A 16269-nucleotide genomic window follows, 5' to 3' on the forward strand; every position below is an offset into this window, starting at 1 on the left:
GCATGTGTTAATTCGATTAAACCTTGAGAATTATGCTAGATTGCATTGTAATTGCTAATGACACGAGAAATTTATTTAGGAATTACAATTATTTAATGGTTTGGATTGTAATTCTCGTAGTTTGGTATTCATAGTGAACCCTAGCTTAACAATTAGGAGATAGCTCTTTGATTCCAATTGATAGCTATTATCATTAGTCTTCACAACCTTTGATTGGCTTGATCTTCTCAAGTTGTTGCAATTGTCATGATTACTTGTTGATCCCCATTCCTATTGTTTCATTAGTTTGGTTGTTTGTTTTGTTAGTTGTTAGTGTTGCCTCTTACCTTAAATTTTGGCCTAGCTTAAGCGTATAATTGAGAGTGCTTGAATATTATCGTTCCTTTGGGTTTGACCCTTGACTTACCTCTATACTCGTATTTAGGTTTGTTAAGTGTTTATAAATTTGTTTGGATCTAGGGAAGATTGCATAACGACCTACATTTTCCCTACGTTAGTTTGAGATGCCTCAACTTAAGACTTGGTTGGGAGATCAAGGGATCTCAAGTTACTTTGCATCAGTCGGCCGACCCCAAGCAAACGGCCAGGTCAAAGTCTTCAACAAGTTAATCTCAGACGGCATTCAAAAGAAGAGTGAAAGAGCTGGCGGCCTATGGGCGGATGAATTACCACACGTCCTATGGCCCTTTAGAACAACAGTAAAAGGGGTAACTAGAGAGACTCCATTTCTCCTAGTGTATGGTGCAGAGGCTGTCTTTCCCATCAAACACTGTGAGACGACTCTTTAAATCATGTTGTATGATGAAGAGGCAAACTGGGAGGCCATGCGGCTGGCATTGGACTCACTCCCAGAGCGCAGGGGCAATGCCGCCTTGCGCCATGAGATCTACCGTCTGAGAATGACTCGGGCCTATAAAAAGAGAGTACACAAGCGCCCCCTAAAAGTTGGGGACTTTGTGCTATGGAAAGTTGAGGCAATCGGTAGGGCGAATGAGCAAAGGAAGCTAACCTCAATTTGGGAAGGTCCTTACTAAATCTAAGAAGAAGTAAGAGGCGACACCTATCGTCTTGAGTCACCAGACGACAGGCAGCTACCCAGAACATGGAATCTACATAACTTAAAAATGTACTTCTTCTGAATTTTTTTAAATTTTTGACTTGTTAATCAAAATTTTCCTTCATCTCCAAACTTGTCTTCTAAACATGTTATTAGAGCGTTGTCTGCACTATGTGTAGATGGACCAAGCTCAAGATTTAATTAAAGCGCCACCTGCACAATGTGTAGACGGACCAAGCTTAAGATTTTATTAGAGCGCCGCCTGCACTATGTGCAGACAGACCAAGCTCAAAAATTTTATTAGAGTGTCGCATGCACAATGTACAGACGGACAAAGCTCAAGTCTCTTTACACAATTGAACATCGCTTGCCTAATGTGTAAGAGGACAATGTTTAAACTCTATATGGTACCGCCTGCACTTTGTGCAGGCGGCTTTATTTGCTTAACACTTTGTTTGATTATCTTATAAAGGGACCATCTGCCCCAACAGTAGACGGCCCAAACCTTGCTAAAAGTGTCGACTGCAAAAAAGCAGTCGTCCTCCATATTATTCAACGTTTACAGGTTACGTCACAAAAGACTTAGCAGCTATCTATTCTTAAAAAAAGAGGCTAATGGTCGAATACTTCCTATATAAACAACCGTCTGCTCCAACATGAGTACGACTGTCTGCTCCAACATGAGTCAGACAATCGACGACGTCCGTTCGGGGGAATTCATCAAAGAGAAGCATCTCCCATTTGGGTGGCACATTGCACTATGAACAAAAACAAGCGGCCCTACTAAATGCGTTAAGGCAAGGCTCACAATCGTTTGATCTAATATAACTTTAAATCTAAAAGGCGTTGAGTTTTTTGGACTGTTTCAGTACAGGCGGAAGCGGCTAATGTTTCATTTTAGAGGCTATTCTACCGCGTGTTCTTTCTTTGGGGCAAGCCAAGCGATTGATTATTCTTTCAAATTATAAGCTAAGTCCAAACACTTAGTGGCTTAACTAGATCTCAAGAGGCCTTTAGCCGGATGCATTGAAGCCATTTAAATCATATGCTCTACATGGCCGTCTTGTGCTTGGTTTGGGGCAATCACCAAAGTGATTTATTGACTTAGAAACCATACATACTCCTAAAAGTATAAATAATTTCTAAGTCAATCAATCCATTTTTGAATCCAACCGACATCCGGCCAGGGGTAGGGACATTTGCATAGTATACAGGTTAAAATAATACTTATTCAAAAAATCTATGCATAAAAATTGAAAGGTTTAAAAAAAATTTAAAGCATAACACCAATATGAATAAAACTGGTCAAACAACCGAATGCTTCATTAAAATAAATAAACAACCGTCTAAATTGACGATTGTGAATGTTAGCTGGCAGAGCCAGAAATTGTTAAATATCCTGACCCATCGGTCGTTAAAGATACACAGGTACTTGACATGCAGGCCGGAAAAGCAAAATACTTGGCCATTGGCCGCAGAAATGATACCAATAAGCTTAAAAGATCAGGGGAGTTTTTCAGCATTGGCAGCCGCCTCATCCTCCAGCGAATGCTCCTCGTTCTTTTCTCCCTCCTCTTGATCCTCTTCATCCCCCGAGGATGAACCATTCTAGGAGTCGGACTCCTCATTGCCCCCGCCAGCTGCCTCCTTTACTTCCCGCATGAGTCGGTTATTAAACTCATCATTCTTCGCATCAATCATAGATTTCCAAATCTGATAATCGGCGGATGGCTACAATGATGCCCAGGCCATTCACATGATGGCCTCATTATCTTTGAGTTTGGTAACCTAACCCTCTAGGCGACCAGCTTTGTCCTGCGCATCCTTGAGGGGCTCTAAATTTTGCTTGAGGCTTTGGACCTCATTTTGGAGCTTTGTGATCCGCCCCCTCACCGCATCCAAGTTTTGCTAGACTTGCAGATTGGCTGACGCTTGGGAATACATCATATCAAGAGTCAGAATCTCATTTTAGGCAATCTCAAATTGAACTTTGTCTAAGGAGGTGGCGGCCAGAGCATTAGCTGCCTTTACCTCTTTGGACTTGTTGTTGAGTGGCATCCTAGCCAACTCACGCATAGCATAGCCTGCATTCGACGACAACAGAAGAAGAAATCAATAACAATCGGCCAAGCAATTATTCAAATAAAAAGTTACAAGTTTTACCTTGCAGAGAAGGGCCAATATAGCGTCTAGGTCGAGGGTCTCAACTACCTTTACAGACACCTTGTGACCAGGGTCAAGCGCCTTGAGTATCTGCTTGGCCATTTATAGGACAGTTGGCCTCTTCGGGATCTCTGTCAAAATTTTGAAGAGCCAGTTCCCTTTGTGGTCAGTGTTATCTGATCAAATAAGTAAAGTATGGCCGAATGATATTAGCTTCTTCTTCCTGTATGGCGGTTTTGCTGTTGCCTGCTTCTGAGCCGAGAGAAGTATTGAGTGGCTTGCCACTCTTCGATACTCCCTGAGTAGTATCCGACTTTATGGAGGTCTTGACATGGGTGGAGGCTTCGGTCCCTTTCTTTAGCTTGGAGGCGATGTGCTTTAGGCTTTTTACTGCAGCAATGACATCGCCTCTTGACTGCTTTTGCAGCTAAGGGCCCGGTTGTTGAGAGGGAGAAGGCTTGGACGTGCCACCCTGCAAAGAGTTTACATTTTAGTAGTGACTTCAAAAAATCTTTACTTAAGTGTAAAAGAAATATTTTTCACCTTGGGAGTTCCGCCTGGTGGCTGCTCCTCGTTCGTCCGTTTGCCTAGAACGTTCGAACGGTAGAAGGCTGCCGCATGTGCAGCCAGCTTCTTGTGGGATGGAAGCTTGGACATTGCTATGTCTGCACAATACAACAACAGAGTTAGAAACTTAGACAAAAATAAAAATCATTATGAGCAGCAAAGCAAGTAAATCCAAGCGGCCTACTAGCTATTGGCTTATCAGAGCTAAGTCCACAAGCGGCCAAATATGTCCAGTCTGGGAGTCAATTAAAGTGGGGAATGTAGATCTAGGGGTTGCCTCTTTTACCCTCGTATCCTCATTGGTTCGGACGACCATAGAGAAAAGGCCCCGATCCAATATCTCCTCCTGCGCCTGCCTTGGGACAGGCGGCAGGGCTTTCATCCCAGCAAGGAGGGGCGGCTCCTTGTTCCAACGGTTGTACCGCCTATTTCTTTAAAAGTATGGGGAAGTGACTATATAAAAATTAAACCTCCATTCCTTCCACTTGTTCTCCTTTCCCAGCCTCATCATAAAACCTTTCTTGCTGGTAAGGGTAAACTTGCCGGCCCCACTTGCATGTTGAGTCTTGCTCAAATAATGCAAATGAGCAAATGCCTTAAAGTTGGGCTCCACCTCCAGCATCTCATAGGCGGCAACGTAGCCTAAAATGTTTACTCAAGAGTTAGGGGTTAGTTGCCAAATACCTAGAGTTGGTATTCGTCCAAAATCCTCTCCACTGCCGGATGGAGAGGGAAACGCAGACCATCTTGTATGGTTGCCTCATAACATCCAAAACACTGGTCACCATAACTGGATTTCTCTGGCTAGGTGATAAGTCCATTAAATATAAATTTTATTCCCCGTCCCACGGTGATATTTGTGCTTATTTGAAAACTACGGAGCTATTTTTTTATTACTAATTTACATTTTCTAGTGTTTTTGTAGAGTTGGTATTATTTTGTTGGAATTTGCAGATTTGTGACAATTCCAGATTTTACTGAGCCACTACAAAGATATTGGAGTTTGATTGTATTTTATTACCGTATATTTTAAGCCCAAGACAAAGTTAGAGAAATTTAATCCGGTTATTAAGGACTCGATACGAGAGATGGTCCAAAATTTTACAAATTATATCACGGACCAAAGAAGTGAAGAAACTAAGGATAATGAATTCTAAAAGCCCAATTCCAAGAACAAAAGGGAGATGGAGCATTAAAGCCTAATTCGCAGCCCCAACTAACCAGGCCCGATTGGGCGAGGCCTTCAGCTATTGGGCTTCGTTGTTTTGCTCCAAATTCACGCAGCCTTAGCTTTGAGTGGGGATTAGAGAAGTTGACTTGGTTTAGAACTTCTTTTTCTTTTCCTATTTAAGTGGAGTAGTAGTAGTAGTACGTAGGGGCAACTTTTAGATTAGGTAGTTTTAGTTTTCTTTTCTTTTGTTTAGTTTAGTTTTCTTTTCTTTTCCACTTTCATATCAAGATTTATTGTTTTGTTTTTCTTATTACCTTAATACTATTATTCTGTTTCTCTTAATTTTTGCATTTTATCATGCATAGTTTAATTGCTTTTATTAGTTTAATTTTAATTATGTGTGAGTAGTTAATTTCTAGGGTTTTTAGGGATCCGTAATTAATATGAAGGAAAAATTTGTTATTATTGATTATTAATATTGCTTGATAATTTCTTATTGAATTATTTTAATTCTTTAAATTGGATTATAAATCAATCAGATGTGACTTGATTGTAAAAGTATAGCAATATTGAATTGATGAATCGAGCGGATGTTAATTTGATATTAAAGGCTATTTTCAATAGGAACTTAGATCTAGTGAAATGCTAGCGCCTGTTAGATCTATGTTGATTAATAAATTGCGAGAGCTTGTTAATCTTGTTATATGTGCAATGTTAATTATTGATTGTTATGTTTTATCCCGGAATATTTATTATTGGTGAACCTCAAACATTGGCCTTTTATTATTGATTTATCCCTATGCATAATCTTCGTAGTATAGTTCCCTTTCAATAACAATATTTTGGTTACTTAATAGATTAGATTATAATAATTAATTAGTAATAGAAAGACTCATTTCCTTGTGGATTCGACCGTACTTTCCTATCTACATTAGTTGGAGGACTTAGGTAATAATTTTGATTAGGTGATACGACTTTAGCCTATCAGCAGGTGACATGTCCTTACCATCCGGCATGGACACTAGAAACCCATATCCCATTACATGGGTGGAGATAAATTTGCCGAAGTCGGATGTCATCTTCTCCTGCCTGCTCTTGCCAACGTGCAAGAAATAAGGGGAACGATCAAGTCACCGCGAAGAAGATGGCATTGCCTAGCCCTCTCCCATTTCTACTAAGAGGGAATCTCGGGTGTCCTTTAATTTGGACCGGGCCTCCTCCGAGTCTATAGAGGCGCTGGTAGAAGATGATGACTGTAGACATCCATTTGTGTCTCCCCAAAACAAAACCCAGTGATGAGTACCTTTTGATTAGGGGATTTTGCTCCCACCAATCGGAATGCGCCACGTGGGCCAATCAGGTCCTGCCAAGTGTCCCCCAGTTGGAACTGTCAGGGCTTGCCACGTGGCACGCGCATATTCGTCCACCTTGGACCTATTATGTCATGACATGTGGCATACTCCATGCCTAATGGAGAAACCAGCCACCTAGGCCCAACTTCCGAGGGAAGCCCATTCGGCCCTAGGTTAACCTAAACCTGGGATGGGCACGTTTCCCAAGGTTATAAATACCTCCCTTAATCCTCATTAAGGGGGATTACGAAAAAAACACATTAATTACACACAGTAATAACCAGCTGATCTCGCTAACAAAGCAGATTACCTACATTAATCACTCTCACCTAGAGAGACCCAATCACTTTAATTTCCGCATTAATTACTCCTTAATCAAGTACTAACTTGACCGTTGGAGGCGGAGCTCCCAGGAGTCTCCGTTATTTTGCAGGTACATGCGTCCGGTTCCAGTCTCGGAATTGTAACTCTCCCGCAGGACATCAGAAAACCCCGAAACATTTGGCGCCGTCTGTGAGGAGGGTACTTCTGAGATGGCATCCAAGTCTGTACCGACTCCTGAAGAGAGGCGTCCCCTAGACGACCCTCAAGTTCAGTCGGACCATGATACCGAGAGTGAATTTGAAGTTGAAGCTCACACAGCTTCAGACGGGACCCTAAGGGCCCGACGTACCCGTCATACCGAAAGGAGGGAACGGGAACAGCTTCAAACAGGAAACGAGCCAGCAGGCGCACCGCCTGTTCGGCAACAGCCGACTGATGGGTCTGCTCCCATCACAAGGAACAAACTCATGACCTTCATGAGGGACTTCAAGGGAGAGATTCAAGAGTTGATCAACAAGAAGCCGCCTGCTCCAGTCAAGGGGCAGTCGGCTAAGAAACCCTCCACTTCACTGAAGAGGAAGCCAGTTCAAGGGCGAGAGGCGACTCCTCATCCTAAATCTAGGAAGCGGGAGCCACTTGCCCTTGATTTCACAAAATTCCGTTTTTCTACAGGAAATAGGAAACCTGTTCGTCATATTCAGGCGGACGGGTCGAAGCAAACATTCACAGACGCTCGGCTACTGCTAGAGCAGAAGAAGAGTGACTGATTGTCAGAGTCGGCCTCTACTTCAAACTTTCAAGACAGTCTGCGAAATGCCTCGATGAGGCATACTCAGTCGTATCGTGAGAGTCAGTCAGGCGGTACCTCCCGTCAGTCCGGCTTTCATAGCGACCAGGCGGTACCAAACTTACCATTTGTGCCGCAACAACAGTATTTTTTGCAGCCACCTCCGTTTGGTGGACCTGCAGAAAAAAACGTCTAACCTATGGACTGGCAGCTACGGTTGCTTAGACTTGGTGAACAGCCGTCGGCCTTCTCCAAGGAAATTACTGAAGCCGCTCAGCCAGCCAAAGTGAAAAATGTACTAGTAGGCGCCTATGACGGCACTACTAACCCAGAAGACCATCTGATGGCATTCACCAACCTGATGTACCTTCAAGGGTTGGATGATCCTACCTAGTGCAAGTGTTTCCCAGCGACTCTCAAAGGAATCACACAGCAATGGTTCGGCAACCTGCCGACTGGTTGTGTAAATAGCTTCAGGACGCTTACTTACTTATTTGCCTCCAACTTCGCCATGAACATCCCTGCGAAGAAAACGACCCTTGATTTGGGAACAATTCAGCAGGGTGAGAAGGAGGGGCTTCGTTCTTACATCAGGCGGTTTAACCTGATGAGAATACAGATTCAAGGGTTACCGGATGAGGTAGCTTATACTGACTTTTTCAGAGGTCTCAAAGACGGGTCTACCTTCAAATTTGATTTGGTTCGAAAGAGGGTGGCAACTCTTCAAGAGGCCTTGATTGAAGCAGAAGCCTATATACAGGCGACTGATCTTTGTACGATAAAACAGTCGGACGGGAAAAGGTTCGACAAAAGAGAAGGACGACACAAACAGTCGTCAAACAAAGATGAAAAGAGAAAAGAGGTCTGGGCGGCTGATTCCTCTAAACAGCCGGCCCAGAAAAAGAAAAAAGAATTCAAACCATACTCCCCAAAGTATGCGTTTAACAAGGATAACCAGTTTATCCTAAAAGAAATCAAGGGACGGATCTCAATTGAGAAGCCGGTCCCTATGAAGGGTTCTGCAAACAACCGGAGCCAAGATAAATTCTGTGCTTATCATGATGATGTTGGTCATCACACCAATGACTGCATCAGTCTCATGCGGTATCTGGACCGCCTGGCTGAGCAAGGTGATCTTGACGCTTATGTCAAGAAATCTACGGGGAACACTTCCTCAAAAAAGCAGTCGGTCAAAAAGAATCAACAGGCCGACAGCTCCGATACAGATGATGCAGTCGTCTACACCATTGCAGGCGGCTTCTCAGGAGGCGGCCCCACTATTAGGGGCAACAAAGACAATATCAGGCGGTTGGATGTAAATTCCGTTCACCAAGAACGGCCGTCCAAATATTCATTTCCTGAGATTGTCATCACTGAAGAAGATCTAGGAGAGGTAAGAGGGCCGCATGACGACCCTATCGTTGTTGAATGTAAAGTGGCCAACCAGAGAGTTGGCCGAATCCTCATAGATACCGGAAGCTCCTCAGATCTCATCAGTAGCAAATGTCTGTCGAAACTAAAATATCAGACTGATTGCATACATCCGGCCTCCCACCCTTTAGTAGGGTTTGGAGGAGGAGTCGTCCACCCACTGGGACGAGTGGATTTACCCATCCGCCTGGGCGAAAAAAGGGAAGGACGACACGTGGTAGTCCGGTTCCTGGTTGTAGAAGAACTCTCGGCCTACAACATGATTCTGGGTCGACCAACCCTGAATAATTCCAAGGCTGTTATAATCCCATCTCTTATGTTGCTCAAGTTTGAGAGGGATAATGGAACAGTCGGCTCCTCAAGAGGAGATCAGAGGATGGCCCGAGAGTGCTATCTCTCGGATGTCAAGCCCACTGTTACGGCCACTGGGTCAAGCGGTGAAAAAACAGACCTTGACAATGTCAAGGAGAGTGCGCTTGTTCAAGAAGCAGGCGGCAAGAAGAGAAAGGCATCCCAGACAGGGGCCGCAAGAAAAGAAAGAAAATAGCAATCATTGGCAGAGGAGCGGTCGGATGAGTTCCGCCCTCAGCCGGCTGGTGAGCATACGGACCTGATCTTAGACGACTCACGTCCTGATCGAACAGTCAAAGTTGGGATGACTGCTCTGAGAAACCTTGGTGACGACTTTCACAAACTATTGAAAGAATACACGGACATCTTTGCATTCGAAGTCCATGAAATGCCAGGCATTAGTCCTGATCTGGCGGTACATAAACTGGCCGTGGATCCGAAAAAGAAGCCGGTACGGCAAAAGAAGCGGAACCATGGCGAAGAAAGAAGTCAGGCGGCAGCCGCCGAAGTTAAAAAATTACTTGATGCAGGGTTCATTCGGAAATGTTACTTCCCAGACTGGGTTGCAAATGTGGTGCTTATTAAAAAGCCGAATGGCACCTGGCGAATGTGTGTAGACTACACAGACTTAAACAAGGCGTGCCCCAAAGACAGTTACCCTCTGCCTAAAATTGATAACCTGGTCGACTCAACAGCCGGCCATGCTTTGATGAGTTTATGGACGCCTATTCTGGTTTCCATCAAATTCCTTTATGGAAGAAAGATCAGGAGAAGACGGCCTTCGTCACTGATCAGGGGTTATACTGTTACACGGTCATGCCGTTTGGTCTTAAGAATGCTCCGGCTACCTTCCAGCGAATGATAAACACTGTGTTCTTTGATCAGATTGGGAGAAACGTCGAGGCATACATTGATGATATGATTGTCAAGACTAAACTTCAGAAAGATCATCTGTCGGACCTTCGAGAAACTTTCGCCACACTCAGGCGGCACCATGTCATGCTCAATCCCAAGAAATGTGTATTTGGAGTTGAGTCTGGGAAATTTCTCGGAATCCTTATCAATCAGAGAGGAATAGAGGCAAACCCTGAGAAGGTGCAGGCGGTCATTGACATGCAGTCGCCTCGTACCATCCGAGAGGTTCAGAAGTTAACAGGTTGTTTGGCGGCCTTGGGAAGATTTCTAAGCCGATCAGGCGACAAATGCCTATACTTTTTCCAGGCAATTAAGAAAAAGGCAAGGTTTGAATGGGGGCCGGATGCTGAGGCCGTCTTCCAGAAATTGAAAGTTCACTTGCATTCCTTGCCTAGGCTGGTCAGCCCTTTGCCCAAAGAGGTACTCTACATGTACCTGGCCGTCTCTGATCATGCGTTAAGCGTTGTTCTCCTTGCTGAAAGAGACGGCTGTCAGCTCCCGGTCTACTTTGTCAGTCACGTACTGAAAAATGTCGAGTTGAGGTATCCCCTAGTGGAGAAATTTGGTCTTGCACTCTTCATGGCTGTTAAGAAATTGTAGCCCTACTTTTTGGCACATGCAGTCGTCGTGTATACAGACCAACCTATCAAGCGGCACTTACCATCATGGAGTCGTCAGGCCGAATGATCAAATGGGCCATAGAAATACAGAGCCTCGAAGTTACTTTCGAGCCTAGAAAAGCAGTGAAGGGGCAAGCCTTTGCTGACTTTATTGTAGAGATGACTCGTCCTCCTGACTCTCAAGTTCCAGACCAAGTATGGAAGGTATATGTGGACGGAAGCTCTACTTCAAATGGTTGTGGAGCAGGCGTCTTATGTCAGTCGCCAGAGGGCGACAGGTACGAGTATGCTCTACGCTTCAGTTTTCAGGCTTCAAACAATGAGGCAGAATATGAAGCTTTACTAGCCGGGATCCGCATGTGCAAGGCGGCAGGGGCAAGAAAAATAGACGCCTGTTCCGATTCACAATTGATAGTGAGTCAGTACAATGGCGAATACGAAGCAACCCATCCGGCCATGATCAAGTATTTACAGGCGGTCCGACAAGCAGTCGGCTCCCTTGAGGATTTCCATCTGATCCAAGTGCCGAGATCGGAAAACAACCAGGCGGATGCACTGTCAAAATTAGCATCATCCGCCTCCTCTGATACTCCTCGAACTGTTTTTTGGGAAGTAATGGAGAAGAGAAGCATCGAGGAAAACCCTATTGGAATCCTAGACAGAAGTTCAACTTGGATGGATTCAATCAGGACATATCTGACAAACGGTACACTGCCGGATGATCCTCAACAGGCGGCAGCACTGAAAAAACGAGCCACCTGTTTTGAAATGATAAAGGGAGAACTTCACAAAAGGGGGTACCTTCAACCCTTCTTAAAGTGTGTTACTCCAGAAAAGGGACGAGAGATACTAGACGATCTTCACTCTGGTTACTGTGCTTCTCATATAGGCGGTAGGACGCTTGCTCAAAGGGCAAGGCGGCAGGGCTACTTTTGGCCTACTTTGGAAGCAGATGCAATGGAGATGGTGAAAAAATGTGAAAGTGCCAAAGGTTTGGCAAACTAATTCACCGTCCGGCTACTGACCTCACTACCATTCATAGCCCACTACCGTTTTCTAAGTGGGGCATGGACATTCTGGGTCCATATACGCCTGCTCCAGGCGGAAGGAGGTACATACTTGTTGCCGTCGACTACTTCACTAAATGGGTAGAGGCGGAGGCTGTAAAGGGAATCAAGACGAAGGATGTAATTTCATTCATCTGGAAAAATGTCATCACTCGGTTCGGGGTTCCCATGTCTATGGTTTTTGATAATGGTCCCCAATTTGAGACGCCTGTTCTCAAAAGCTGGTTGGGTGACCAAGGAATTGCAAACTACTTTGCATCTGTCGGCTGTCCACAAGCAAACGGCCAGGTAGAAGCCTTTAATAAAATCATCTCGGACGGTCTCAAGAAAAAGATTGAACGAGCAGGCGGCCTATGGGCGGATGAGCTACCACATGTTCTCTGGGCCATTAGGACGACTGAAAAAAAGGGGCGACTGGAGAAACTCCATTCCTCCTAACTTACGGTGCGGAAGCTGTTCTTCCAATAGAACACTACGAGCCAACTCTTCGAGTAATGCTATATGACGAAGAGGCAAACTAGGAAGCCATGCGCCTGGCATTAGACTCACTTCCTGAAAAGAGGGGCAATGCTGTCTTGCGCCATGAAATCTATCGCCCGAGAATGACTAGATCATACAACAAAAAAGTACACAGGCGTCCACTCAAAGTAGGAGACTTTGTACTTAGAAAAATGGAAGCAGTTGGTAGGGCTAATGAGTCTGGCAAACTAACTCCCAACTGGGAAGGACCCTACCGAATCTGTGAGGAAGTTAGGGACGGTACCTACCGTCTGGAAACACTAGACGGACAATCGTTGCCTCGAACTTGGAATGTAGATAATCTTAAGAAATATTTCTTTTGAATGATATAAATAGTCAAGAGCTACTTAATAAAAGTTTGCATACTTACTATTCAATTTTGTACTAAGAGGGGCACGCCTACTAACAAACAGTCGGCTACTCTCCATTGAGTATTTTTACTCTCTTCAGAGGGGCATGCCGTCTGTACCTTTACAGTCGGCTACTCTCCATTGAGTTTCACTCTATCTTCAGAGGGGCATGCCGTCTGTACCTTTACAGTCGGCTACTCTCCATTGAGTATTTTACTCACAATAGGGGCATGTCGTCTGGACATATAGTCGGCTACTCTCCATAAGAAGATGGCCGACTGGTTCCAAACACATAGCCACCCCCCTAATACTTAGCTAAAAAGATTAGGGCCTGGTCGACCCTGTGCCTAACAGGCGGCTACCCTCCTTTTACTTAGCACCTACGTTCACCAAGAACTTACCAAGGCCACAGGCCGAATGATCAGACCAGGCGCCAAGCCAACTGATCAAATCTACAACACTAATACGACCTGTCCCAACATCATAGCAGGCGTCCGGCGGCATCCCTCCGGATGAAATTCGTTGCAGAGAGCAGCTCCCTTTTGGGTGGAACATTGTTCTATAAACTAATTACACGGCACCTATACGACTGTCCCCAAGGGCAACCACGTAGCCGTTTTTGAGACAAGGATAACTCTATCACTAACCAAACCAGTGGTAGCAGTTGACATCTGAGTCAGATGACCGCCTGTATTACTTGGGATAAATGCAGGGTGTACCTCTTGAGTTAATAGCCAACAAACATTGGCGAATCAAGGGGTCTAGCCGGCCTCCGCCGCCTGGTACCTCTACTTCTCAAGCAAGAGTGACGGCGACTGAGTAACTTCAACGTTAACTCATAGTCACTCCCTCAAATTTGGTAGGGAACCTAAAAGGTTTGAGTAGACCGCCTGTTTTTGGCAAACAGGGGCACTCAAACCCCTATTCCTACTAGGTAACCTATTGAGTTAATAGCCAACAAACATTGGCGAATCTAGAGTGTGACGAAGACTAAGTATCTCCTATGTTAACTTATAGTCACTCAAACTTAGTATGGAGCCTAAAAGGTATGAGTCGTCCGCCTGTTTTTAGCAAACAGGGGCTCTCAACCACTACTCCTGCTAGGTTAACAAATTATGAGTTAAAAGCCAACAAACATTGGCGAATAAAGGGAAACAACCGGTACCCGCCGCTTGTTATCTCTACTACTCAGTTCCTTGGCGACTAGGTAATACTCATGTTTACTTGGTCAGACCACTTTCCTACTTGGTTAAATTTACAAATGACAGGACCGCCTGCCTAAAAAGGATCCAGTCTTTAAAATAGTTCGAATACCGATTGGATAAATGGCCGACTGATCGTCTATCCTGGAAACAGACAACCAGTCGTCCAGGGGCATAGGCGGCGTGACTAACTATCCGTACCTGTCTACAACTATCGGCCATGAAAAATAGTCGGTCTAGTGAACAATTGGATATTAGAATATGGAATACTTAGACAAATTTGAGGCAAAACAAAAATTCATTAAAAAGAAGCCGGTCATTAAAGACCGGCAAAATATTCAAAGCCCCGGCCCCCTGGCCGGGTAAATACAAAACAAACGGCACGCAGGCCGTGGAAAGAATACATAAAGCTTAAGAAGGGGGCAGATCTTCAATATTAGCAGCTGCCGCCTGGTCAGCACTCTTCTTGCTGGACTCGGCTTCAGCTGCATCCTTTTTTGATGCCTTACCCCCAAGCGGCACAAGCGCCACTACCGGCTCCTCCTCCTCCAACGCTTCCTCCAACGCCTCTTCCTCAGCAGCCGCCAGGATCTCTTAATTATATGTATCAGAACACTGGCGGTACGTTTTTTCCCAAGAGGCAAAGTCGGCATTGGGGAAGAGGCGACCCCAAGTCATGCGCTGGATTTGAGCGGAGTCTTCCATCATCTCCCGGACCAGCTCTTTCTTCTCTTGCTCGGCCTTTTTCGAGAGCTCCTGGGTAAGACTCTTCTCTTGGGTCACCAGGCCTTCCTTTACGTTGGCCAAGGATTTCTCCAAGGCTTCGTTTGAGTACATTTTTAGGCGAAGAGGTTTCAGCTCGGCCTTGAGATTGGTGATGGTCGCCTCCAGCTCGTCATTCCTCTTCTGGGCCGCCTCTAACTGAGCCCGAACAGCGGCGGTAGCCTGCGCCTGATAATAAAGAATATCAATGGTCAGAACTTCCTTTTGGGCAATTTGAAACATTGCCTTATCACAGTCAGAGGCGGCCATAGCTTTTGCAGCCTTTACCTCTTTGTTCTTCCGATCAAGCGGCTTGCGAAGGCCGTTCACTCGGAGCAGGGCCTAAGTACAAAGGAACAGTCGTCAGTTTCCAAACAAAAAGAAAACAGACGTCCAGAAATTCAAATACTCAAAAATATGCTAAGTATACCTCAGCAAGGACCCCTGCAATCCCGTCTAGGTCAAGGGTGCCGACACCCCTGACCGCCTCCCTTTCAGCTGGAGGAACTGCCCTGATCATAGACTTGGCCATCTCTACCAAGTCAGGCTCCTGAGGGCCGGCTGCATCAAGCATAAACAAACGGATTAGACCTAGTAAAAAAGGGAGCAAGTCTAAAATTTACAAGGACAACTTCATACTTCTAGGCGGTCCAGTTGGAGTTTTAGAAGAAGTGGCCGGCTGTTTCTCAGCCGCCACATGTTTCCTAGAAGAACCAGGAGAGTTCCCAACAGTCGTCTTCCGGGCCTTGGGGTCTGGCTGTTGGGAAGATGAAGCTCTTGGAGCACCCGTCTAAAAAAAAAAAACAAAAAAGTCAGTATATGCATAAACACAACTCCAAAAAGAGGGTGAAAGGTTCGGAGCTCACCAAGGGAGCCCCCTTCTTGGGGGAGTCGGTGAAGTTTGTTGCATGATGAAGGCCCGCAACATGGCCGCCGCAGTCTTGGAGGCGGTGATTTTGCTCATGGCGTCAGCTGCAAAAACAAACAGCAAAGTTAATAAAAGATAACAACAAATGTATGGAACAACAGAGTATTCGACAGGCCGACTACCTCTTGAGCACCGACTGCTGAGGCCACAGGCGGCCAAAAAGTACTCGTCGTAGAGCCATTTGAAGCTCGGGACGTAGTGCAGGGGTACTTGCTCTCGTACCCCTGAAGTAGAGTCGACCCTCGACTCTACTTTAAAGAGTCCTTTATCAAGGATCTCTTTCTTAGCCTTGGGGGGAACAGGCGGCATGCTACAGCCGCCTGCAAGAAGGGGCGGATTCCTGTTCCACCTATTGAAGCGCTTGTTCAGCTCAATGTCTGAACTCTCAATGATGAGGAAGGTGCTCCGCCAGTCCTTCTACTTATTTGCTTTACCTCTCGTCATGAGGTAGCCCCTGTGGCTTGTCAATTGATACCATCCGGTACCGCCTGTCTTAGGGGTCCGGCTGAGATAGTTCATATGGGCGAAAGCCTCGAAGCTCGGCTCCACCCCGTGCAGTTCGCACCCGGCCACATAGCCGAGTACGTTGACCCAGGAGTTTGGGGCTAACTGCCATAACCCCAACTCATACCCATCCAAAATCCGCTGAACAGCCGGATGTAATGGGAAGCGCAGCCCTGCCTTGATGGCCGCCTCGTAGCAG

The sequence above is a fragment of the Chenopodium quinoa genome, unplaced genomic scaffold (assembly GCF_001683475.1).
Source record: "Chenopodium quinoa cultivar QQ74 unplaced genomic scaffold, ASM168347v1, whole genome shotgun sequence".
In the NCBI taxonomy this organism is placed as follows: Eukaryota; Viridiplantae; Streptophyta; class Magnoliopsida; order Caryophyllales; family Amaranthaceae; genus Chenopodium; species Chenopodium quinoa.